The sequence below is a fragment of the Sipha flava genome, unplaced genomic scaffold, assembly GCF_003268045.1.
Source record: "Sipha flava isolate LNK unplaced genomic scaffold, YSA_version1 108_pilon_pilon, whole genome shotgun sequence".
In the NCBI taxonomy this organism is placed as follows: Eukaryota; Metazoa; Arthropoda; class Insecta; order Hemiptera; family Aphididae; genus Sipha; species Sipha flava.
In genome coordinates, this window is record NW_020271725.1 from 519,987 (window position 1) to 547,784 (window position 27,798).

The 27,798-nt window shown below is 26.3% G+C and overlaps 1 protein-coding gene across 2 annotated transcripts in view; it reads right to left on the reverse strand.

Annotated features, from left to right (window-relative positions):
* Nucleotides 1-27,317, reverse strand: part of LOC112686647 (probable G-protein coupled receptor 139) — a 139,600-nt gene extending 112,283 nt beyond the window's left edge. Inside the window, exon 1 of one of the 2 annotated variants that reach the window (XM_025559036.1) lies at nt 26,949-27,317. The gene's annotated coding sequence lies outside the window, so the exon portion shown is untranslated. Of the gene's footprint in view, nt 1-7,191; nt 7,226-26,948 lie in introns of those variants that run through there. The other variant, XM_025559051.1, reaches the window with a different exon arrangement.
* Between the last annotated feature and the right edge of the window lie 481 nt (nt 27,318-27,798).

Consider the following 27,798-nt stretch of genomic DNA (forward strand, 5'->3'; position numbering starts at 1 on the left):
ATAAATATAAAAATGATAAGTGTATCATTTTAAAATACAAGTCTTAGGAGGAATGCGTTATTCTAGACAAAACAAGTAGAGGGATGAAAACTGTAAATACAAAAAAAGATGCCATCCCTCCGTATCCCCTCCCCCCCTTAGAGCACTGTACATTCATCCATATCGCTAACACGCGCCGAGTCCCCAACAAGCAACGGAGATATCGCATCACGCGAGCGCGAAAAACCGGTCGTGACATACGCAGTAATATTAGGAAGTACGATTAAATAAACGTCCTCGAATACTATGCATGAAACGCGGCATATCGAACGTATCTTTACCGTAATTAACACACACCATGCCGCCGTAGTCGCTCCACCGTCAACTAATTACCGGTCCGCGAAACGACTTTGGAACTGTGATACGGACGAGTCTCTAGACCGCGACACATTAGATACGTGCCGCCGTAGAGAAATCCGCGCCGCTGGAAAAGTGGTTATCATAAACACTGCCGCCGCGCCGTAATTGATACGCGGGACGTGATATCGTGCATTGACATGCAAACGACGTGTATACATTTTTTTTTCTATTATACACGTTAGATGCGTGCCGCATATATTATTGTTGTGTTCTATTAATAATAATAAGTAGAGGCGAAATCCAATAGGTACGTCTAATATCATAAAAATTATCAATTGTCATAATATCGAATAATATTGAACAGCAGAATATTGATATTTACTAGATATGGAAAGTTTAGTCAATTTCTGTGAATAGTTCAAATGAACTATTCTTAAGTTCACTAATTTTATTGGTCATACTAATATTGTTTGGCAATGAACTATTCGTTTTATCACTATTAGTACAGCAGTACCGTAGCAGTGGCGTATTTACGGAGGGGGGGTGGTTCAGGGGTACTGGACCCCCCCCAGAACCTCTCCAAAAAATAAAAAATAAACTAAAATTCTTATATATTTGCAGAATTGGCTATGTTAAACATTCACAGGGAAGTTGAAATTACTATTGATGAAATGATAGAGGAGTTGGCCAAAAAATCGAGACAACTAGAATTTATTTTATAACAATACTTTATAATATATAATGTTAAATACAATATATAAGTATATATATATATATATAATATTACATAAGACTATACGATTATCACATTATATATTTAGTTCAATTTCCTCCTAAAACTGCATAAGGATGTAACTATTACAATATAATATATAGTTTATATTAGTTATGTACGAACTGTGGACCCCCCCAGAAAAAATAAAAAATACGCCACTGTATAAGTAATGTATACAGTACATAAGTAATGGATACAAATATCGGTGAAATTATTAAATGTACTAGAGACAAAGATTTATTGTTATTTAAAAATGTTACGTATCGAAAAGTTCATGAATCTAAAAATTGTTCAATGCGATGGCTTTGTACTATCAGAACTTGCATTGTAAAAGTGTACACATCGTCAGAAAATATTGTACAAATAGCTAAAATCAGTAGATAATCGACAGCCGATCGAGAAACACGTACATTTATCTATCGCGAGTTCGCTTATCTATTATCCGATTTATTTTTCATACTTTGTACAAAGTACAACCTGGCATCACGCTCATTACGAATTACGATATCGCTACTTTCCTCGCCACTGCAATGAGTAATAATATAATTTGCTATTGTTGCAATTCACAATTTGCGGACCTCGATGTTCCTATTAAGTGTGATGAGTGTGCTTTGTTATTTTATCCGAAATGTTCCGGTCTATTATTTTCTGTACTAAAATGCCTGGGATTGAAAAACAGATTGCTCAAATTTGTCTGTACTAACTGTGATAAAGGTCTAAAAAAGTTACCAGAGCTCAAATCGCTGTTAAATAAGCTGCTTGTTGAAGTTGATAATTTGAAATCAAACTTAGGTAAAAATCAAAATCTCTCCAATGATTTCATTATTAATGAAATTAATGAGCCCAATAAACGAGTGTATAACGTTATTTTCTATAATATCTAAAAAAGTAATTCCAATCAGTCCACTGAAAAATTATCTTACGATATCACACAGATAAACAGTACGATTGCGTCTATTCTAGTTGACACAGATAATCTGCCTATACCGCTGAAGGTCATTCGTCTTGGTCGTTATCAACCTGGTAAACTACGTCCTATCAAAGCTATCTTTGAAACTGAATCCATTATGTTTGATATTATTCGAAACAAAAAAAAAAAACTTACTCATTCAAATCTTTCGTCTACAACATATATATCTACAGGTAGAACCCCTTACCAGAGAGACTATATGAAGAGTTTGAAGGAGGAGCTGATGACACGTACAAATAATGGTGAAACGGGATTAACTATTAAATTCATTAAAGCTATACCCAAAATTGTTATCATTGCTACTTTGTCTAATATTCTTAATAATAAGCAACATTTTTTAACCTCCACGTAATCTATCAAAATGTCAGAGGTCTTAGGACAAGCTTGAATTTTTACGTAACTGTGCCTTTAATTTAAATTGTGACTTATTATTTTTGTCTAAAACATGGCTAAAGAGTGACATTAACAATGTTGAACTTAGTCTTGTGGATTATAACTTATTTCGAGTGGATAGAATTTCTAATTTACATGTAAATAAAGAGTTGGTGGAGTTTTATTGGCTACTAGAAAACATCTAAATTGCAAATTATTAAATTTTGACATTATTCAATGTGTTGATCAAGTATTTGTTTTGCTCTCTTATGATAATATTAATATACTTCTAGATTGCGTTTATTTCCCACCAAATTCACATATCAACTTTTTTAATATGCAATAGAAATTTTTTTAGTAAAAAACTTTATTACACATTTTTTAATTATTGATGATTTTAACATAAATGAATTTTCAGTCACTGATTACACTTTATTTAGAAATCCTATATTCACTATTCTTGTTAATTTTTATTTTTATTTTTTAAATCTAAAGCAGGTTAGTAACATTATCAATAATTATAACGGTATTCTAAATTTAATATTTACAAACTCTACTGTTGATTCTATGCATGCCTCTAATTGTTCGGTAATATCACAGATTGATTTTTATCATCCACATATAGAATTTATCTCTCTCTTTCAAATACCAAATATTAATTTCCGATCTATCTCCCCTGAAATTTTAAATTTTAATTCTTGTAATTTTAATAACATTCTTGCTTTTTTGTCTTATATAGATATGGCTAATATAACTATTTTAGATTTAGAAAATGCTTTATTAAAATTCCATGAAATAATTAATCATTCTTTTGATGTATTAGTTCCAAGGATAACATTAGATCTTAACTCAGATCATAACGTATCATGGTCAAATTACAATTTAAGAAAAATAATTAAACTAAAAAAATTAGCACATAAAAAATATAAAATTTCAAATTCTTTTTCTGATTATTCTGTTTTCTAATTTATGCAAGGAATGTAAACAATTATCCAAACAACTTCAATTAAATTATATACTTAAAATTGAAAATAACTTTAATATTAATATAAAATCATTTTGGAAATATATTCAATCTCTCAAATCAAATAATTCAAATATTCCAATGTCAATGTTTTTGGATAATACATCTGCTCACAATTTAGAAGAAATTTCTCAATTATTTGCTAATCATTTCTCCATTGTTTACTCTTTAAACAAATTGGCTGATGATATTCTTGAATCTTTTAATACGTTGGTACCTAGACCACCGATGACCACAACACCAGCCCTTCAACCACTAACGACCTCCACTTCGACGCCAAAATCTTTCGCTCTGCAACCACCGATCCCCAGGGGTCCAGAGAAGTGACCGAGACCATAACCAATTCCATAGACATCAAACATCAGCAGGACCAGTCTTTCTACTGAGTCGACCGTATAAGTCCAGATATCGTGACTGACGAACCGCACAATAGATCCACCGTAATGGACACGGATAGATAACTTGCCATGCTGGAGCAATACCGCGACTGGTTGTTTGGCGGGGGAATATGAAGCGGACCCGTGCGGCAGCCGTTATCGAAACGTCTGTTGCCGACCGTGGGTTTATCTCTCTCATCAACCACCAGACCGTGGCACGCAACGTCACCGCGACACCCCGTCACCACATCCATCAACAGACAGGGGACGCGAATGGTCACGTTGATAATTTTGATATATTTTATTCACATAATGATCAATGTTCTAGTCATCGTATGATATGAAAAACTCACTTTTTATCTAATTATGTTGGACGCGGTATTAATATGGTTAGTATATCATATAGAGTCATTTTAAATTTTAAGTAGACAAACAGCACAACAGAAACTATTGTATAACTATATAAATATATTTTGTTGACAACTTTTCAAAGCCTATATAATAGGCAACAAAAAAATAATGTAATTTTTCAAGCGGTGTTAGGCGTTTCAAATTAATGTATGTTCTATTGTGTTTTTGTAGGCAAAATATGAAATAAGATATTTGATACTTTTATGGAAAAAATAGTACAACTAGATCGAATGAGTATTATATAGCAGAAAATAGTTTTTATACTTCAAATCTTTGAGATTTCTATGAACCCTTAATATGTGTACTATACGTTAATATACATTGTATAGTATCTAATTATTTTGTAATCGGAATATTTTTAAGAATTATTGTTATAATTTTATGTTTTAAATATAAATCAGATATATTTTAAGCTTTTACGTAATTTTATTAACTTTTTGAAATTAAATATAACATAATAACATGGTATTAATATCTTAGTATATTAATTTTACATCCTTTTTTTTTTAATTTTTCATAGTCATGATGTACGTGTATAATATTTTAAATCGTTTATATCTAATACATTGATTGTAACTAAATATCTGTTAGATATAGATATAACTCATACAATATAAAAATACAAGCAATAATTAAAAAAACGTTGATATTTTTCGATCATAATTAGTAATTAGTATATATGTATGTTATACATTTATATAGTTATGTACAGTGGCGTAGTCAAGATTTTTAAATAGGGAGGGCTAACCACTTTTTTGGATAAGTAAGGTAAGAGAGGATATGAGAATTCACCCTTAACCACTCCCCCACCATCTACCACCAAGTTTCTAAACGTAATTCAAGCATTTTAGTGTAGTTTTAAAAATATTTATTAATATATAATTTATAATAATAACAATAATTTTGGTTTCAGTGTTCAGTCACTTGTTCCACTCTGACAGCTGCATCCTCTTAGGCGAATTTCTGGCAAATTCAGTTATTATTTCACTTTCATCGAATTACTCTTTTTTATTTATATTAGCCATAGCTTACCCATTCAGTCTGTTTTCCGACATGGTGCTTCTTAAAAAATTTTTTAAGCGATTAAGTACTGAAAATGTTCTTTCCGGAGTGAAAGAGGTAACTGGTAACGTGGCGAATAATTATAAAAGTATTTTAATGTTAAGTCGAAGATTAGTGCGATGAGAGAGTGAATCAAGAGCAGAATTCGGTTTTGGAATAGTATTTTGACTCCATTGTTGCCTCCATATGAACAGGTCAGCTCTGATTGTAGATGAGGTATCATCATGGAGATCTTTGACATATATTTTAGTAGCTTTTATAATATTTTTATCGTCATACATATTTAAATTGGCCGGAATAAGTCCTTCAAGTGGCATAACATCAATAAGCCTTTGATTAAAACGAGCTTCCATTGATTCTATTAAATAGTCAAGATATATTATACATATAAACACGGCCCATGGGGGGGGGGTATAGCCCCCTTAGCCCCCCTCCTTGGTTACGCCACTGGTTATGTATGTTCTTTAATAAATAATATCAAAAATAATATTTGATTATTAAAAATTCCTAGAGATACATATTTATTATTAACCACTATCAAAATTTGTTTAATATACTGTTACACCTCTTCAGTATACTCCAATACCCTACAAATATATAAATCAACCACAATCAAGCATAAAAAATCAAAACAATAAAAATAATTTTTCAAATATTCTTCAATAGCATTCGTCAAAACTTGTATAGGTACGTCTATTTTACACACATAACTTTTAATATACATTTTATATTACAAAGAACCACGTGAAAGAAAAATGTATTAAAAACTATGTAAAATCGTTTTCAATTGACGTATTACAATTAAAACTGTTCGTTTAACTCATAGAATGAACTTACAAAACCAAAGTGCACGATTTAGATAATATGATTTGTATTGTTTTAATATCGTTTCACGCCTTTGAAAATAGTTATAAAATTTACGCGTGATTCATTCGAGATTCTATAGAGAAATATTATTCTGTATGATATAATTTAAAGTTGGGTTAGTTGATTTATTTATTTTTATTGCGCAAGATAATAATTGTTTTGAAATTTAAGACTTTAATACATAATTCAAAACTTATTTCATTTTTAGATACACGTAATATAAATCTATGTAATTTATTTTGAATCAAGTTGACAGATAATGTACCGAACTGATAAAAAATCGCCTTTAATTTTCAAATTCACTAATATTATCATCAACTAGTTTCAAACATTTTATTTTAAAAACCATATGTATTATATTTTTTTTTTTTAGTGCGGGCAACAAGTATTACAAAAATATAATGAAAAAACTAGAGTATTTATTATTATTATTTATTTTATTATATATAAATTGTATTTGTATTTTAATTGTTAAAAAACACACTTAAGTGATATTAAATACATTTGAAAACCTTAATAAAATAAAGTATTATGAGTGCTGCTTGACAATAGCGCTAAATAGTGTAAACGATAAGTTAATTCATTTTCACTAGAAATAAATTACATTGTTGAAATAATGATAATTTCATTACCAAAATATATATTCATTCCTACAAATACCGAGTTTTCATTTCTCCAGCATTGTTAAAACTTAGCTTATGTGTTCAATGAAATGCGAATACTGTGAAAATGTTCTTAATAAATGCACATAACCTGAATTGTGTAGTGTTATACTATTAGTATGTAACTTATTAGGCACCTAATATTGTGTCGTAAATTTAATTTAGTGTAAGCACGATACAATTTCCAAACCTCAAAAACCTTAATAACACGATGGAATAAAACCTGGTGTATGCCTGTATTGTGTATTATATTAATTGTTTTTAATCTTGGATAAAATGACTGTACTTTTAGTGACTATAAAAAATGTTTTTGTAGCCCTCTTTAAACTTACCTTTGAATGTAATCAACACTGAAGTATGTCAGTGACAAATAGTCTCGTCTGTTGTGAATTGTTTTAAGAAAAAAAAAAACCCAGTACTCTTAATCCTGTAAATATAAAAATTATTGAATTCATTTTTTTAGTTCAAGAGTTAGATAAATTGTTTATTATAATTACTGTCAATTATTATCTTTAATGTGCCATTTTTTTCCGTTAATTATAGACTAAGTTATGGGTTATTGTTTGAACTGTTTTCGAGTTATCCATTACGATTTAATTTGATATAAGTACTTGTTTAGTTAAATTCAAAAGTAAAAGGATTATAAAGGTCAAACGGGATAATATGGCTGTGTAGCAAAAATAAACACGAATATATTTATTCAAAAAATTCGAAAAATTGAACTTGAAAGTTAAAAACTAATAAACATTTAAAACTAATGAAAACTTTATTGATATTATTAATTTATTAATTAATTATTAACTCTGAAATTAATTACTATAATTTTAAAATTTGTATTACTGCAATACATGTTCAGTTATTTTATTTAAATTGTGCCTAAAAGTATTATTTTTAAGAAATTTTTACATATTTAATAATTATTCAACTTATACTTTATAGTGATTCTTACAATATTTGATTCCTAAGAAAGACAATTAAATAATACAGATAAAGGTTAAATTAACTTTTTAATATTTTAACCATAAATATTACTCCATAATCTTATATATTAAAAAATGTATGAAAACTAAAATCAGTCTGGCCGTTTTATCCAGCCGATTTCCTTAATTTTTTTTTTTTTTTTAATGAAAGGTATTTAGACACAGATATGTCATCAAACATTGAAATTTACTTAATTCCCACCAACACGATTCTTCCCTATACATTTCTTATGGGATACATTCATTCAAGCAACATTCGAATTCTCATAGCCCTCTTCTAATGAATGGATCTTGATTGTTTTACTTTTAGAATACTCAGTGGATCGATCGATTTCTTTTCAGCTATTAACTGTTAAATTCGTTGAGTTTGAGGAAAGTTATGTGTGAACAATCAACTTTATATTCAATTTTTCAAGATTTTCCTTCACTCAAACTTCTATAACTAGAATTCTAATTAACGTGGGCTGTTAACACAAGTCTAAGAACACTCAGTGGATCAGGATCTTTCTTTTGAGCTATTAACTGCTTAAATTCGTTGAGTTTGAGGAAAGTAATGTGTGTACAATCAATTTTAATTTCAATTTTTACAAAAAACTGCATTCTCATTGACTCAAGCCCAGTTATATAACAACAAACAACTTACAAACAATACTAATATTATTCCTTATATTAGCTATTATTGTCTGGAAGGAAGCACTGTAAAATTATTTTATGTAATAATTACACCCTCTCATACATAGTCTATCCTCATGCTGCGGAACATATAAACACTCTCTGTCATTTCGATATGTCTTTCAATTTTCGATATTATATTCATTTATTGATTTGTTAAAATGTCTTTATGTATTGATTTGATTGCACCTATACTTTTTATTATATAAATAAATTATCTATTGCCAATTTTTGCAATGGGTATACTAGTAAGTATTATATAAATTGTATTAAACTGTTTTATAAAATTATAATATACTTACAAAGTACTTACATATTTACAATAAACAAAATATTTTTTTTATTTTTTTTTATATATAACTCATATTCTTTATTATGTTTTCTTTTCTTTAACTTTATGTCAATAGTAAACCAAAACTTCATGGCAAACCACCATTTGAGGTCAACCGTATAACACTTAATATAAATCTGGTGGCCAGGAATGTGCGAAAGAAACTAATGTCGACCTTATAATTAAATTTTAATTAATTTTTCTACCGACAAATATATAAATACTAATGTGTAAAGTACGGTTTTTGAAGACTTTTGCTTTTTTTTCTATTGTTCTAAAACGAAGCTATGTCAGCTATGTTAGCTACAAATTTGATTTATACTACTTAAAATAAAATTAATGATATTTTATTTTGCTTTTTCTTGCTTTTTTCGCGTTTTTTAATATATTAATGCTTTTTTGGGTATTTAAGTTACTTTCTATTTTTACTCATTAGCCATGAGTAATGTCAATGAAGTATCTATACTAAAATTAATATTTATTATTCATTTTTAAAATAAAATTACAATTCTAAACCCCATACAAATATTCAGTAATTATATTTTTTCTCTATTGTGTTATTTTATTTTTATTTTTTTTTGATACCCTAAACAGCCTATACTGTTGAAATAGCATAGGCTATTTTATTGGTTCAATAAATGGGTGAAATAAAGTATGAATTATTATAGTATATTACTATTACTGTATTATAAAAATAGTAAAATTAGAGTATATATTAATTAATGAGAAACGGCATGAGGAAGGTATTTATTTTAAGATTCCCCAGGAGTAAAAAATTTGAGTGCTATGGTATAAACATAAATAGTTGACCAATTAGAAAATTATAGTTTAAAATTTGCATATAATATCAAAATTCATTATAAAACTCTTCGATTATGGATAGGTAACCATTATAATTATAAAAATATTTTAATATATCAATGTTACAGAGAAAAATAATCAAGTTTTTTTATAATCTTACAACCCTATGCGACATATTTATAAATCAAGAATATATTATTGTATATTTTTCTTTAACGTGACCAATATAAATATTTAACAGATTTAAAACGTGAGAAATTTCGGTAATTGCCGAGAAATAACATAATGCTACTGGAATAAACAGAAAATATCGCTTCGGAAATTTAAATTAAATGCGTAAAAAAGGTAATGAAGACAATAGATTTATGTCGTCAATAAAAAGTAATCAGCAGCTTAAGATTCCCATTAAAATTATTGTTGTAAAAATTTTGTTGGTAAATTAAATTATAATTAATATAATTTTAATGATACCATTTTTTAATATAAACGTACCTTTGAAATGGGTAGTAAAGTTATCGTTTTTTTCATAGTGCGTTAAATTCATAATAATTCCGTTTGACAGTATACATTGCGTTTGAGTATTTTTTTTATTTTTATAATGTATTAAAATTAATTACTTTAAACAACCATTCCCCTTGAGTTTTCAAAAGTCTAGAAACTGTCTATAACTTACACGGATATAGTTCAAAAAAAAATATATGTATATATAAACAAAAAAAGTTGTGTTCAAAATTGTTTTTTGCATAATCCGTTTGACCTAGTCAATGGGATTTTTTACATAAAATAACGGGTTATTTTTATTCAGTACCTTGAAAAAATTTTTGAATTAATCAAAATTTAAAAACTTATCAAAACTATTAAAATCTTTTTGTAGTTATTGTGATTATATTTAAATGTATTGACAACGCTATGTTTGTTTTTAACAGTGTTGAGACTAATCTAGATAAAAACCTAATTTTATCTATTTATTTATCCTAAATAAAAATTTCAGTCATTTGCTAAAATTGATCTAGATATTTTATGTTGAAGAAATTATTTTTAAATTATTTTATTTTTGTTCCTGATAATTACTTATTATCATATTGTACTATTTTCGATCGCCTCGACGACGATGGGTCGATAACGATTTAAATTTTATAAATTATAATATTTTGATTCCATAAATAATTTTGTTTACCACGAGTTTTACCAAGAGTGCTTTCGGACGATACAATGTTTACCCTCTAGTTGCCGGACACTGCGTCTGAGCCATTAAGATAACAAGAATAACAAATACGGAAACAATAATATTTCAATTGCTAACGATGGACATAATATTAGAGTATATTATATTAATATATTATCCAATATGAATTATGTTCATAATGATATAGTCTAATCACATAATATAAAAAAAAATAAAACTTATTATAAAATATTATTTTTATAAACGCAGACGTCCGGCAACAAGCATGTCAGGTTGATACTTGGAAAGGCCCAAATTCCGACTTGAACTCCGTAGAAATTAATAACTATAAATAATTATTATTACATTGAAAATAAATCCCTTGATTATGTACAGTCTTTGGGTACAACGAATTACACGTACAATTGCACGTTACTATTATTAGAATTATAATTATTACTACAATTATTAGTTAAATGAAATTATACCGGAAACTTATTGAGTCAAAATATTTTTGTTATCCTAGGTTCTACAATATGTAATATTAATTATATGTATTTTTTATCTAAATTAACTTAATTATCTTTTATATATTATCTAGATAAATATTTTAAGTATTATCTATTTATCTCATCTATATAAATTAAATATCAATTACCTTTTATCTAAATAAGTCATAGGTTGGTTTTGTACAACACTGTATCTTACAATATGGAGAAATAGTACAAACTGATGGTGGTGACATTTTATTTTTATTTTTCTTATCTATCCTAGTTGCGATGTACAAGAAATATGTTGATTTTGCATATTTTATACTAATAGTTTTAATCCAACATTAATAATAATTTTTCTATTTTCTCTATATTTTAATGTTGTTCGCTGAATTAGAATGTATTATTTATTTTATATTTTTTCAGTAAGGTAACGTAAGTAAGTGATTTTAGTAACAAAAAAGTACAATTAAAAATAAATTATGAACAAATAATAATATAATTTCAATTTATAATATACATGTATGCTTAATTTCATCGTTCATTAATCTTTTTAAACCATGCTTAAAATATAGTGTGCAATACTATATTGGTCTTACATCGAGATGTGTAAAATAAAAATTTTACTGTTCATCAAACGTTTGAGATAATATAATTCTATATACATAATATTAAAACAAAGTAGAACTGTACTAGATTTTTTAAATCATTTTCAAATAAATTTTAAGAAAACATGACAACTATATAAGACTGTTCTAATCAGAAACTGATATTTAATACACTATGGGTGATTGTTAAAGTTAAATTATTTAACTTTAACAATCACCATAGGAAATTTGAATCAATATATTAATTATTAATGTATTGATTCATAATTTCCTCTACATAAAATATAAAACATGAATTACAGGGGTAGCCGATTCATCATTTAGCACAAAAAAATATTCCAATCAATATTGGGATATATAAATGATTTTATTTATTATCTAGATTATCGTAGAAAATGAATTCAAACCAATTTTTAATTGACCATATTAATGGTCACAATAATATATTTAAATAGTAAATTTATTAAATTTATTATTAATTTATGTATTCAGAATAACTATGTATTGTTTAATTAATAATTAATAATATTTAGTTTTATATTAAATTCCAATATTGCAATATGGAGATAGTAAATGGAGTTGAGGAAAAAATGTAGAATAATATGAATAACTTTAAACCGTTATAAAAATAAATTATAAACGAAAAATGTTAAACTATTTTCATTCCCTAAAAATTATAATAATATGATTGTTGATGATACAAGAACAATAACGAGTAATAATAGCAGTATGTTACTAAGTTTTTATTCTACCTATATAATACATACTAATGACGTCAACATTAATTCATCAAAATGTATTCTTTGAAAAATTACCCAACTAATAAATGCCGTGAAAAATATGGCCTTTTTCTTTTAATTTTAACCCTCGGCAGCAATGGCCATTGGGATTTATGAGTATGAAGAAAACAAGAGTGTTGACAATAAATACATTTATACAAAGAAGAGAAGAAAAACAAAATATTAAAAGCTTATACGGCGGATAATTTATTTTGAAGAGTTGATGAATTCAACTATTAAGTATAATAAGTTATGTGGGTTGTTAGTGAGGTGGAGATGTGCTATGGAAGGTTGCATTTTTCTTTGAAATCTTCGTTAGTTAGGCATTCTGTTAAAATATATTTAAAACTCAGTTGAAATCCGCGTAAGAGACAAATTGAGGGGTCTCTTTGTTCATTAAAAAGTTGTGGAATATTTGAGAATGACCGATGCGAAGCCTGTTTATTGCTTTGCATACCCAAAGGATGAGGCTAAAATTATATATTTTTCTTAATTTCAAGAATTTTAGTTACTTGACGGTACCATTTTGTATCCCAAATATGCAAATATTTGGTTTTGACTAGTAATTTAGCTTCGTTTTATTAATATTATTGGTGCATCAGTGATGATTGGAAGTTTCTTTGGGGTTTTTTTTTTACTTCTACATCTGTGATTTTGTTTCACTCAATACTACAGTGCTCTAGAATCCAGAATATTTGTATTTTGGATCGTTTGTTTTTTTGAGAATATAGTTTTGAACTTGTCTGTTAATACATGATAAGACACGTAAATTGTTTATATTGTTTATAGCACTAAGTAAGTCTGAATATATGTTTGTGTGTGGTATTTATTTTATTTTATTTATTGAAATAAATGCCGAAGTTAGCTCATGTACTCGTACATAGTAATATACATTAAATATAATAACTTATAATAGCATAAAAAATAATAACAATATCTAAAGGCTGTCTAAATGGTAATAGATTTATTAATTACTTAACCAAATAGGTCTAATAATGAAAAAAGTCGATGTCCTGACTTATTCCCAATCACAAAATTCTTTCAAGGTGATTGCTATTTTCATATTCAGTACAGTAAGTTTAGTATAAATACCAGGATTTTTTCTTGAGTATTATAGGATATTATAATATAAAATTAATTATGTTCTCGAATTAAATATATTGCTTTTAGGATTTTTAACGATTTAGTAGCACAGATTAAACAAGAGACAGGAAGTTTATACTTGTGTACGGTTTTATTTCAAATTACTGCGGCTCACTCACGACATGTTCTTAAATGTGTCTGTATACATATCTTTCGACGTTATTTTTGTGTTATAAATTAAGAAAGGTGTGAGTACTTAAAAAATGTGAAGTAGATACTTTTTGGAATATAAACAGTTCATTATTAGGATATTTAGGGTGTGTTGAAGGCATTAAATCAGACATTGCGAGTCAACTTTCATGGAATATTGGAGAAATATTTGAAACGATTGGACTAAAGTGGAGTTCAGATTTCTATTTCAAACTACTCGAAATATATACTATTATTTTAGCATATATTAATATAATAACTGTCAATAATTTATTTATTTAAAAAAAAAGAATAAGATTAATGATTTTTTATTCTATACTTACATGTGAAAATCTCAAAAAATAATGTTTGCAACTTTCACATTTGTTATTACGATTGTTTCTATTCTGAAGACTTATCATTCTTCCGCTGAATGTAACACAATTTTGCTCGTTGTTATCAGTGATGTATTCAGTTATGTATATTTAATTCACAAAAGAGCAATCGTGTTGAAGCAAAAGGTTAGCATACTTCTTCAGTAATATTCTATCAGTTTTGGAAATTGTCCTTCCAAACAACTAAGCTTTCTTGGCGTTAGCAATGAACAGACGTTGAATACCCTTTCTCTTAGAATTACAATGGCAAATTATACTATTCTTTTCGATAAATATGCAAAGTTTATAAGTCTTAAAAAGCATATTTAAAATCTGCCCATTATTATCATAGGCTTTAAAAATGGTGCGCATTGCATTCGTATTAATATTATTCGATTTTTGATAAATTTAGATTTAAAAAGTTAATTATTTTATAATTGCTTTTCTCAAAATTTGCAAATAAAAATAGAATATAAATTATATTAATATTTGATGCATTGTTATATTTATGTTTTTACAATATTATTATATTTTTTATTCGTTTATTTTCAAACATAGATTTTGTTTAAAGTACAAATAATATTTTTGTTTATAAATACAATGCTTATACAATTATATATTTATTGCTGTAATTACTATACTCTTTTGGTTGACTGGTATGATCAAGATGACTGTTTTATAATGGCAATAAATGCTGAATTGTTGACTACATAAAAAAAAATATTCTATGGAAAGTAATAAATCAAATATATCTGATAATGAACTTCCTCCACGATAATAACTTTCTTGATTTCGAAACTTAACGATTTTATATTTTCTGAACATTTTGAAAATTAAGTTAAGTAGTTTCGTGATTTAAACACAAATAACTGTTTGAGTTTTATAAATAATGTATATTATAATCTGTATATTAATGAAATTATATAAATACAGTTTTATTAATTTACAATATATTTGTAGTAATTTTATCTGATAAAGTAAATCAAATAATAGGTACGTACAAATTTCTTCTGCAAGTTTTCATCTTAAAATTAATATTATAGTACCCATATTAAATACATTTAAATATCTTTAATTTATATTTAGATATTAATTAATTAATTAATTAATAGTATAAATATATTTTTCTTTAGTTATTTTAAATTATTAATATTAAGGGCTTTAGTTTTTTAACACAACTTAGTAGATACTTTAATTTTTTAGTATTTACTTATCTATAGATAAAATAAATATTGACAGCGTATTATATGAATTAATTGAGAGAAATATGTTATATAAAAGTATGTGCTTATAATAATTTAAGGAGATTACTTAATCATGAAATATGATTTTAATTAATTACTTTTTGTTTTATATTTTCAAAAAATAAATATTTATAATCATGCCAAACATAATATTCTGTCATCATAAATAACGGTAATTATGAATGTAAATCAAAACAAACGATTTATTTTCAAAAACAAATATCAACCTTTGTTTAATATTACACATTAGGTATGATTTACAAAGTGTCAATTGATTCCTGTGATTTTGTTTTTTTTTTAAACATTTATCTTAGAGTAAATGATGTACAATAATTCACGTAAGTTCTTAAAATATTGCAATGATAAGCATAGCATTTAGAAAATAATATTCGTATAATTTATACCCATACATTTGACGGAGACATTTCTGTTAAGTATGAAACAACTTTTCGTAATAAACATTTGAATAATATTTACTAATAACTGCATGATTTAAATTATGATACTATAATGATAATAATATAATTTTGACATTTTTTAAAACTTGACATTAAAACTTTGTATGTAACTTTTCAGTGTAGATACCTATATGCATTATATTTAATTTGTTATTTTATTAAGATTTAAAAAACTTTGAAAATCGTATTTTTTATCATACTCTTTCTAATCCCCTGTAGCTTTTTACGTATGAAATGTAATTTACGAATTATATCATATAGGACGATTCATTCAAATTCTTTCATATAAAAAATACTATGTAAGTGGTCTTATTCTATAAATAATTCTGTTTAATAATTTCAATAATTTAATTAAAAAAAAAATACTAAATGAAAAATCATTATTTGTTGTTAATCATATATCTAAGTTAACAGCTATTCAGTGGTAATACTAAAGTACTGGGTTTTGTAATTTAATCTAAAATTACCTATTGGATATACATGATTGACAAACGTGATGCCAACGAAAGTTATTAATTTTGTGTTATAATATCAATTATGTAAAGATGATGTACGCAGTGTTATATGCAAGTTATTATGAAATACTTTTATAATATGATAACAGTAACCATTATTACGGAAATCAAGTTTCAATTAACAAATATAAAAAGTTCAGTTACAGTAATATATACATATTATGGATCATTAAACAAACTAGGTAAATAAAAAATAGTATACATTATGTATTTTATTTAATGGTATATGCTTTTTATAGTTATTTCATTTCCTTAAAATATATACGCCAAAAATAAAAAATTTAGTGTGAAGACTGTTCCTTATGTTCAATTCAGAAACTAATATACAAAAATCGGGATGACAATATTTTCACAGTGCAATAAAACTTTGATATATATAACTTAAATGTAAATCATTTGAACTAGGAACTTTTTCATTCCCAAAAATAATAACTGAACATTACCGTTTTTTCGGTTACCCGATTTCATTTACAAAAAAGTTAAAGAATTGATGAAGTATGGTAAATATTTGCCTAATATTTCCCGTATGATTCCCCTGCGTTTATTTTCTTTTTCATCAAACTTTAAATTATTGCGATAAAAAATAATGATTGTTTTGAATTTTTATAATTTTCTGAAAATATTAGCTAAACAATGTCAATTTGAAATAGAAATAATTTTAAAAATACTGATTTAAATGTTGACTATGATAAATAAAAAATTAAAATGAATTGAATTATTGTTTGTGAAAAATAAATATATGATTCCTTTTTGGAACAAACTTTGATATTGCCTCAGGATAATTTTTAAGTGGTACAAAAAATCTACATATTAAAAAATATAGTATTTTATCAAATAAATTTTCCAAAAATTAGAATTTAAAAAATTTCATTATGCATAAGAAGTGGTCTATGTTACAGATTTTTCTTAAACAATGTGGGAATATTTTCATGGATACTTCAAAACATTTGATTATATTTTAATTATTTTAAAAAATAAATAAATTGACTTAATTTTATCAAAACACAAATACAAGTATTGTTGAAATAACAATTTGTGAACATTATATTATAATGTTTTTATTAATCAAATGTTTGGGTTTTTATTAGAAATTTAATGTAAGAATTTTATTAAAATTAAATATTTTAAATATTTTTGAACATTTATAGCATATAAAAGTAAAATTATTCGATAAAAAAAAATATATTAAAAGCAATATTTGGTTTCGGTACTAGATATTGTTTATGAAAATAGTTTTTTAGACAATAACAATTCAGAGAAATACAATTAATCGTAAATTACTTATAAATTATTTAAGAAATATTGTTTTACAAAATTTGGAAAGATATTTAAATAAAAGAAGAATATTTAAAACACATGTATTGTTTTTAATTTCAAAACTCTAAAACGTCAAGTTGTCATACTTTTAACTTGAATGGATAAAGAAGTTTAGTGATTTATTATTAATCTTAAATAGCTTAAAACTTCTATAACTTGATGTTTTCAATCATAAAATTCATTCTAATCAAATAGTAGATGATACCGCTCAATACAAATTTCATCATGAAAATAATGATTTCTTAAATATATTTTTTTTATAATAAAGTACGTAACCATCCGTATAATTTATTGTACTTATATATTGTTCCATAACGCTGAAATTGTGAAACCTAAAAAAAATTATTGTGAATGAAGAGAAGGAATTGTCTTAGATTATTTATTATAGATAACATGTATCATGATTGTAGACTAACGATTTAAATTAACTTATATATAAAAAAAAATATATATATTTTAAGTGCAAGTGATGTAAAAAAAGAACCGGATGGGTCTCACTCTGCTGTACAGCAGGGGGTGGAGTGCACCTCGTTTATAGGATAGGTCATTACAATTGATTTGTTAAATTTGAATGCAATAATAGGTATTATTGTATACGGATAATAATTCTGAACGGAAATGGTTTGTTAGATATAGATAGGTATATATATATATATATATTATTATAATTATATTATAATAATCTTATATATTAAAAGCAGTCTTCTAAAATTTTCTATTTTGATATAATTTCTATATAAATATCCTAAACAACTATATTTAATTAACAAAAAATGAGTCTAAACGGCTTTAATTTTTTATCAGGAAAAATAAAATATTTTAAATAAATTTAAATTTTAACTAAATGCCTTTAGTTACTTAAAAATTAGTATAATATTTTGAAAAAAATACGCTTAAAGAAAATGCCAAACTTAATAACTAGTAAAAGTTTCGAGTTTCTGCGACTTTCTCTTTTTGAATAATAAGAAATATTTAAAATCGACTTTATTTTTTATAAAAAAATTTGTGTGGAAAGATTTCCAATTTTTTTTAGTTTCGATAAGTATAATTTATAATAAACTTTGTATTAAGTTTTCAAGAGATATTTTACAGCCAAATTTTTTTTATCGAAATTTTATCGAAAATTTAAACTGTCTATAAATAAGGAAAAATATGTCAAAATACTCTGAAAACTTAACCATGTATAAAAAGATGCTAATATAAACATTTGGTTAAAATTTCTAGTGTTTGCGTTTTTTGGTTTTTGAGTTAGAGAAAATTTCAAAAACCGGTAGGATTTGTCAGTCTAGAATATTATATATAGTATTATATTTTACATGTAATTATATGTCAATATTCGCTGTTCAAACACTTATAAAAAAAAATTGTGCCTATGGATTTCAATAATTTTTGTATCGCAATAAGAAAAACTTTTGTAGAATCTTTTATTAAATTTTCAAGTATTTTGTACCAGACAAATTTTTAAAAATTTAAGAAAATTGAATTTTTCAAATGCTTATAAGTTGCTTAAAAGTCAATATAATATTCTGAAAAACATGTTACTTGAAGAAAATGCCAATCTTAACAACTGGTAAAAATTTCAAGTTACTGCGGCTTATACTTTTTGAGTTATAACAAACATTTAAAATTGTTTGAAGACAAATCGTTATTTTATGCAATTTTGTAAGAATTTAAATTTCAAACGGTCATAACATTTTTTTCTTAAAGTCTGGTAACAATATTTTTTTAGTTTTTTGAAGAATAACTTATGGATAACTTAGTGTTAAGATATTGAACCTTAAGTATAAACAGAATAAATTTTATGAATTTTTATCTATAAAATAACTTGCAAATTATTGTGATTTTGACACATTTTATACAAATTTGAATTTTATGGGCTTATAAAAAAAATTTGTGTGAAACGATTTCCAATTTTTTTAAGTTACAGTAAGTATAACTTATAGTGAATCTTATGTTAAATTTTCAAGAGTTTTTGGACAGCCAAATTTTTTTATAGATATTAAAAAAATAAACTTTGAAAAATTGAAAATTTAAATTGTCTCTAAATAAGTCAAAAAATTTCAAAATACTTCGAAAACATTATCATGTATAGAAAACGCTAATTTAAATATTTGGTAAAAATTTCTAATGTATACGGTTTTTCGTTTTTGAGTTAGAGCATTTAAAAAAAAATGTAATTTGTCAAAACGCGGTTTTGCGTGAAAATTCCCGTTTTTTCGTAATTTCTTTATGGTTTTTTTTCGATATTATTAAAAAATATTGAAAAAGTTTGGTTTTTGACTTGCTCAAATACCATCTACATTCACTTATCTTTCAAAAAAGTTGCTGTTTAAGAAAATCGAAGCATTTTTACTGCCCTAAAACGTAATGACAGACAAAAAAAAAAAAAAATAACACACATCATTGTAAAACCAATAGATTCCATCACTCCGTTTAGAGTCTAGAATAAAGTGTAAATTGTATAACATTTTTGATAGCGAAATAGTATTTTCTTATGGCTCATAAAAAAAATCCTTACATGAATTGAGGTTTGAATAACAAATTTGTATGAAATATATCAATAATTAGATAATAGATTAATTATTAGATTATCTATATGAACAGTAATTATTATAATGCCAGAAAGTATAAGTATGCTGATTACATTTAGTATACATCCAGTATCGATATTAAATTAATTTTCTGGCGCATCTTCCATAAAAATAAAATTAAAAAATATACTCGTATTTTTACTATCAATATTCTATTTATATCTATAGCTGCCTGTATTAATTTTATAAACATTCATGAACCATAATCGAGAATCATGTATAGCGAGTAAAACACGTAATAAATGTCTTTATCAAAATGTCAGAATACAAAAAAACACCGGAAAATATTTGTTTTTGGCTTATTTAAAAAAGTAAAATCAAATGAAAACAATACAGAACTATTTTCTTATTCTGTCATTAATTTTTTACGGTCCGTTATTTTATTGATTATGTAAATACGAGTATATATATATATATTTTTTTATATGTAGTTTCCCATTTTGTTCACCTAAACATGCAACAGTTTATAATTACGAAAAATACATTATAGTGATTTTGAGTTGAATATCTTATAAAGTATTTACTGTGAAAATCAAATATTTATTTTATATTTTTATATATATATATATATATAAATTGTGTCAAATACATTCCAGTAATAAGATATTAAGTTAATAATAAGGGAATTATACTGTTTTTCCAGATAAATTACGAGAAAAAATATGTTACAAGTTAACTGACACACAACGGTCAGTGGTTGCATAATTTTTTTGTGTGCCTAGTGCGTGGCACGAAGTTTTTGTGGGTTAGCTAGAAATTTATTAGTTACCGATGACTTCAAGATTGTCTCTGCGGTTAATGTGGTTGTCAATAGCACATATGGTATGTAGTGTGCCAGCGAAAATAGTATCGAAAAACTATCGTATGAAACAATCGTTAACCCTCATCGAAGGCAACGGGATGTAATTAAAGATTATTTTTAAATGTATTTCGATCAAATACACTGAAAGAACTGAACGGATTTTACATTTTTCTTTTATTTTTCATTTTTATTGGAAAATTGAATCTCACTTCCTCTCAGAATTTTTCAGAGTCAAGAAATAGTTTTAATGGAAGGTAATTTCGATAAAAAATATATTAATAAGATCGATAACAGTTTAAAGAGATTAATTGGTACTCAGGGTATTGATTATCGTATTATATTTTTTGAATAAAATATTTGATATAAATTAATTCATATAAACGATTGCGGTCGTAATTATAACATCTCTTACGACACCTAAAAGGGTGTACGGAAATAATATAGAACACTATACATTGGTGTCTAGTTGTAGATGTCTCACTAGAGTACAGGTTATAAAATTATATCAGTAATCTATTGTATAATTTAAAATAATAAAATATAATATATAATCTTTATTACAAACTATAATAAAGTTTTTAAATAATATAAGCATTGTTTCTCCCAATTGGAACTCGAGTGACATCACCATGATTCTTGTAATATAATGACTGAGAAATTTAAAAAAAACGTACTTTGAAGTAATATTATCTGTATGCTGTTTTTAATTTAAATAAAGACTTTGTAAAAATGTTAAGAGATTTCAACAAAAAGAAAAAGTCAATTAAATATAAAAAAAAAAAAAAATGAAACATTAATTAATCAAACACAGAAAATTTTAATTGTATATTATTTATAAATGTATAATTGTTTAATGTTAAAATAAATTAAATCTTCAAATCTAGTATTTTTTTATATAAAAAGTAAAATCTAAATAGCTTATATAATCGAACAATAATAACGTAACATAATCTTTTTGATAGTACATATTGTAGTCATAAAAAAAGTTATAATGTTTATAACAGGAATGCTTACATGAATATTCAAAAAATGTTTCAAGTCATTATATATATAATGTGTCAATTAAATAACTAATAATATTTAATACAAATTAATTGAAGTATTACTATATTGGTCAAAATTGAATTTGATTACAACCATAAAACTTTTTTGCGACTTCCATAATTTTTTTTTTCCAAAGAAAATTTTATGAAAATTTTGTATCCAGTTCCGAAATCTGAAGTATAAAAAAGCGTTATAAATGTTTAACTACGAAAATGTTGTGGATTTCCATAATTTTTATCATTTTGTCAAAATTTAATCAAACGTTCGTCACACACACATATATATATATATATATATATATAAATACATATGTATATGTGTATTTTTTTTTTTTGATAAAACGTTTATACGTTAATTGATGCTCAATTACTTATCACCAATATAATATCGGAAAGTAAAAACGATGATATTCAATTTCAGTAAAATTTTCAAGTCTTCATGAATTCATATTATACATTTTTTTTTTTTGTTAAAAAATGGTAGGTCGTAAATCTTGTAGCTTTTTATAATTTTTCGTTGATTTCTTTTTAATTACTAAGAAAATTTTTGGGAAATATAAAAAAATACAATATAAACAACTTTTCTAATTACAAATCTCAAAAGTTTGTGATGATCGGAGAAAAATTGTGTCCACTGACATAGAAAAACACATAATGAAAGAATCAAAACATTCTTTATTTCAATTAAAATCAAAAAATGATAAACTAAAAAAAATCACTAATGTTCATAAATAGTTTTAAGAGTAAGTATACCTTGAAGATTCTTGAAAGTATTAGTTAAATTATAATAGTATGACAAACTTTTAAAATTTTTTTGAAGATTTCAGAATATATTCCATTTGAATTCAAAAAGTTAATTTGCATTTAATGTATTATTTGAAGAACAAATTATTTTTTATTTTATAGATAAAAATGTAAGTGGAGATTACTGAAAATGTTAAAACCATGTAAATATACCATATATTGAATATATATTGCAAAGTATTTCTTTATTATTTAATATTCTATTACTTTGGAGTTCATAGTGTTCACATATTTAAAATCATCGTTGATGAAAAACCAACAAACATAGTTATACATGTTATATGCATTATATCTTAAGTACACCCAAAAGCATACCAGGTATAATATAATAAAATACTGGACAGTCGTTTCTTTTCACTTAATTTTATGCAAAATTACGTAGCATTAATTTATTACTTATTTATAAATGACAAATGAAAAACTCTTCCATCATAAAGTGTACATATTAGATCCTCGTAATTCGATAAATTTTATTAATGTTATACATTAGGATTCAGACTCCAACCATGAACTAAAATAAATTTTAATTATTCAATTATAAATTATAAATCTTAAATAATTTTCAAAATTATAATTTAAAAAATGACAAAATAAATACGAAAAAAAAATTATTTTAATGATATAAAATTATAAAATATATAAATATTTTAATATTAAAATTTTTGAATAATATTAAATATTTTAAACTTATATATTTTACTAGTAAAATAAAAATTACTTTAATGATATAGAATTATAATATAAAATAAACTAATCAAAATTATTTTTCATAATAATTATCACCTATCATTGAATTCATTTTTTTTTTTTAACTTTGGTAGCTATCAAATTTCTAAAAACTTAATGAAAAATATAATTTATTTATTTTATAAAAATATTATTATTATATGTGTGTTTTAAAATGTATTTCGATCAAAAGGAATAAACAAACAGTTTTAAAATATTCAAGCTCAAACCATAGTAAACGGAAAAAATGAAGGTAAGACATTTATGTACAACCATTATGAGCTTCTACTTGTGTTCAAAATTAAAACTTCACAAATAGTTTTAAGTTACATGTTCTTTATTCGTATTTATTAAAACTGTTTTAATTCAAACGTTTTGTTCATGTTTATCATGCAGTTAAATTTTGACTAATATTATTTTACATAATAATATAATAATAGTTATAATACATTATTAATTCCGTGAGAAAGTAGTTATTCATTTTTATAATCCATAATTACATATTCCGCGTAGTATTTTTTAAATTTATACGTACTATTTTATGTTTTTTAAAAATGCTTTATACATGTTATAAGGAACAATAAAATTACCATATTGACGCTCAAGATTATAACTTCAGCAACTCAAAAGATGATAAATTTGTGTTTGGTATGATAATTAAATTAACATTATATAATTAAGATGGTTTTCAATACTTATAATATCATTGAAATAGTGTACTAACTTTATTGTACTTAATGGATAATTGTTTTGAAGATCCTTTATTGTCATGGTTTGGCTCATATTTAAAAAATCGTAAGCAATACGTAAAAGTGTTTGGTTATAAGTCTGCCATTTGTAACATACCATCTGGTGTCCCTCAAGGAGGACATATTTCTCCCCTGCTTTTCTCCCTATTCATAAATAGTATCAAAAGTGTTATTCGAAATAGTAAATTTTTATTATTTGCAGATGACCTGAAGTTATTTTTAAAATTTAGCTGTGAAAGTGACTGCCAACTGCTTTAAAATGATTTATATGCATTAAGTGATTGGGCTGATAATTTGGGTTTAATATTTAATATTCACAAATGTCACTCTATGTCCTTCCACAGAACTCATCATCCTATTATGTATAATTACTTACTAAAATAAGTATCCCTTAATGTTGTTAGTACAACAAATTACCTTGGTATCACATTTTATCAGGAACTTAACTTCCTTGATTATAAAGAAAAATCTTGTTGTAAGGCACTTAAAACACTTAGTTTCGTTAAGAAAGTCTCCAATAAATTCAACTTGTTATCCCCGTTAAAATCATTGTACTGTGCTCTTTCACGATCTATTCTAGAATATGCGGTGGTTATTTGTGACCCCAATACCGTAATTGTTAAAAACCAAGTAGAGGGAGTCCAACGAAAATTCTTATATTTTGCTGCCAGGATACTCCATATTACTCACCAACCACACGACTATGAGCCAGTATTAACTAAACTTGAGTTAACAACACTGATAGGCGTATTTCTGCTAATCAAGACTTTTTGAGAAAGCTTATGGATGGATCTATCGATTGTCCTGATATATTACGTGAAATTAATTTCAAAGTCACTAACTTCCATTCCCGATCACATTATCCTTTCTTCATCCCCTTCTACACCACTAATTATTCATTTAACCTATTTTCAAAATTATGCACATTGCAAACGAGAACATCCCCACTTTCACTTTTGTATAACTTATTAAATTATAATTAATTCTGTATGTATGCGTTTTTAAAAATTGTACTTTAGGCCACGGCCTGTTTTGTAAAATAAAATAAAAATAAAATAAAATAATTTTATTCCAAAAATAAAATATCTCGTTGTGAGAAATCTTAGCTTTTCAAAATTATTATTTTCAAAAATACGAGTGTATATGCAAATAAAAAAAAATCTATAAACCCCCTTGATATCAACAAAATATAATTTTAAAAATGTCAATCATTTTTATAAAATGTCAATAAGAGCTTATGTGTATGTCAATATTGATAAGACTTAAAACAAAATCAACTAATATTTTTACTTTTTGTTGCTTATATATAAATTATATATTTTATTCTTGTATAATTATGAATCACTTTTGAAATTCTTACTTATTAATACATTGGTAAAATCTAAATTTTTAGGTATTATGACGAATAATTAGAACATCATTTTCGCTTTTCTTTCAAAAAATTAATTAATAGTGTCTTAATTGTTTGTCAATTTGGTTTTTATTGACGTCATCGTCAGACGTACCTTCGTTCACGCACTAAGATTATCAGTATATCAACATCATGCAATGTACAAATTAACGATATTTTTAATACATCACATCAGTAGCGGTGAAAATCAAGCTTTGAACATGCGAAAAATCAAACATTTTTAGATTTTCATCACCCTTTTCCTGCCCAAAACAATAAAACCATAACATAAATAATGTACACAACGAATCGATCACGCATCACGAAACATGTAAACAAACAAACCATTGCGGATTATGTATACATTTTCGTGAGCTAGTGTTGACTACTCTCTAAAATAACATTTATAATTTGACCACCTACTCACAGTAAAATCTCATATCAACTACAAAAATTACTTTTGTACAAAATATTTTAATAAAAATAATTATTATTTCATAATGATTAGATATGTAAGTTGGTATATTAACCTACTGAATTATTATAAGATTTTCAAAAACCCTAACTGTCTATTTAATATTTCGTGGTACAAATATAATTCAACGAACGACCAACGTTAGTTATGTTTTTGAACAAAGGCACAATATTTTTTTCGATGAATATTTCAATTTGGAAAACGTTTTGATGCTGATTCGTCATTTATTTTTCGATTTCCTTATGGTGATGCACCCAATATGGAATATATCTTTACATTTTAAACGAGACGGGTGGAAACTAATCGCATTTAAAACGCTTTCCAACTGTATCACCGCAGTTGAAAACTACGTGTGAGTGGATGCGAAAATTAACTATTTCCAAAACGTTTGGTCCGGCGAAGCGGACGGGAGGTCCGTTGCTCGGAAAACCCAAAACGTTACGATACCAGAGGGGTACGGTTCCGTGTGTATGTAATTACAATATGTTATAGGTTTACTTACGTTCTACGGGATGACCGCCATCTGCCGCATCGTAGTTCACGCGAGCGCGTCGGAAAACGGAAAACGGATTCAGGTACAATACGCACGTTAAACGCGATGTCTGTCGCGTGAAAAAAAAAATGCCACATCGACCAAACAATAACCTAATAAATGTACCGCGGTGGTGGTCGCTCTCGGACCGTCACCGAGGTTAGCTGAGATGAACGTGTGTAAATAAACTATACGCGCAGCGGCCGGGTCGTGATGGTCGTCGCGAAATCGCGTCGTCGTCCGCGGAGCACGGGGTTAGTGCGATCCGCGTGCACAGCGCCTTACAACAGTCGTCGTGCGGCCGACGTGCGCGTGTGAAACCCTTCCGGCGGCGGTGCACTTCAATCGCGCGCCGCGCGGCCGGCCGTTAATACCGCACCATCTGCTCGCGCAACCTCCGTCCGGCACGTCACCGTTGGCCCGCGCGGGTGGCCTGGACGTGCGGGTGGGCTGTGTCCGCGTCGGCCCATTCGGTACTCTCCAGCGATATGGGAAAGTGTCGCGCGCCCGTCGTCCGTCCGTCACCGTCGGCGACGACTTCCCTGTCTCGATAACGTCCGTTTGTCCGCGAACGCATTTCCGCCAGCGAATCCGAATTACGTTTCCCTCGATGCTCTCTCTCTCACTCATCACTTACTGATGGTCGTCACCTTAGTCTTACGACGGACCAAAGTGCTATTATGCCGCCGTAGTGTATACCCCTTCGTTAGGTATATTGTTACTTATATAGGCGTGAGGTCTACATTTGTAGACCGTTTTAATTGATGACAAATTCAATTAATTTTAATTATTTTTGTTTGTATTTATAAACCATCTACCG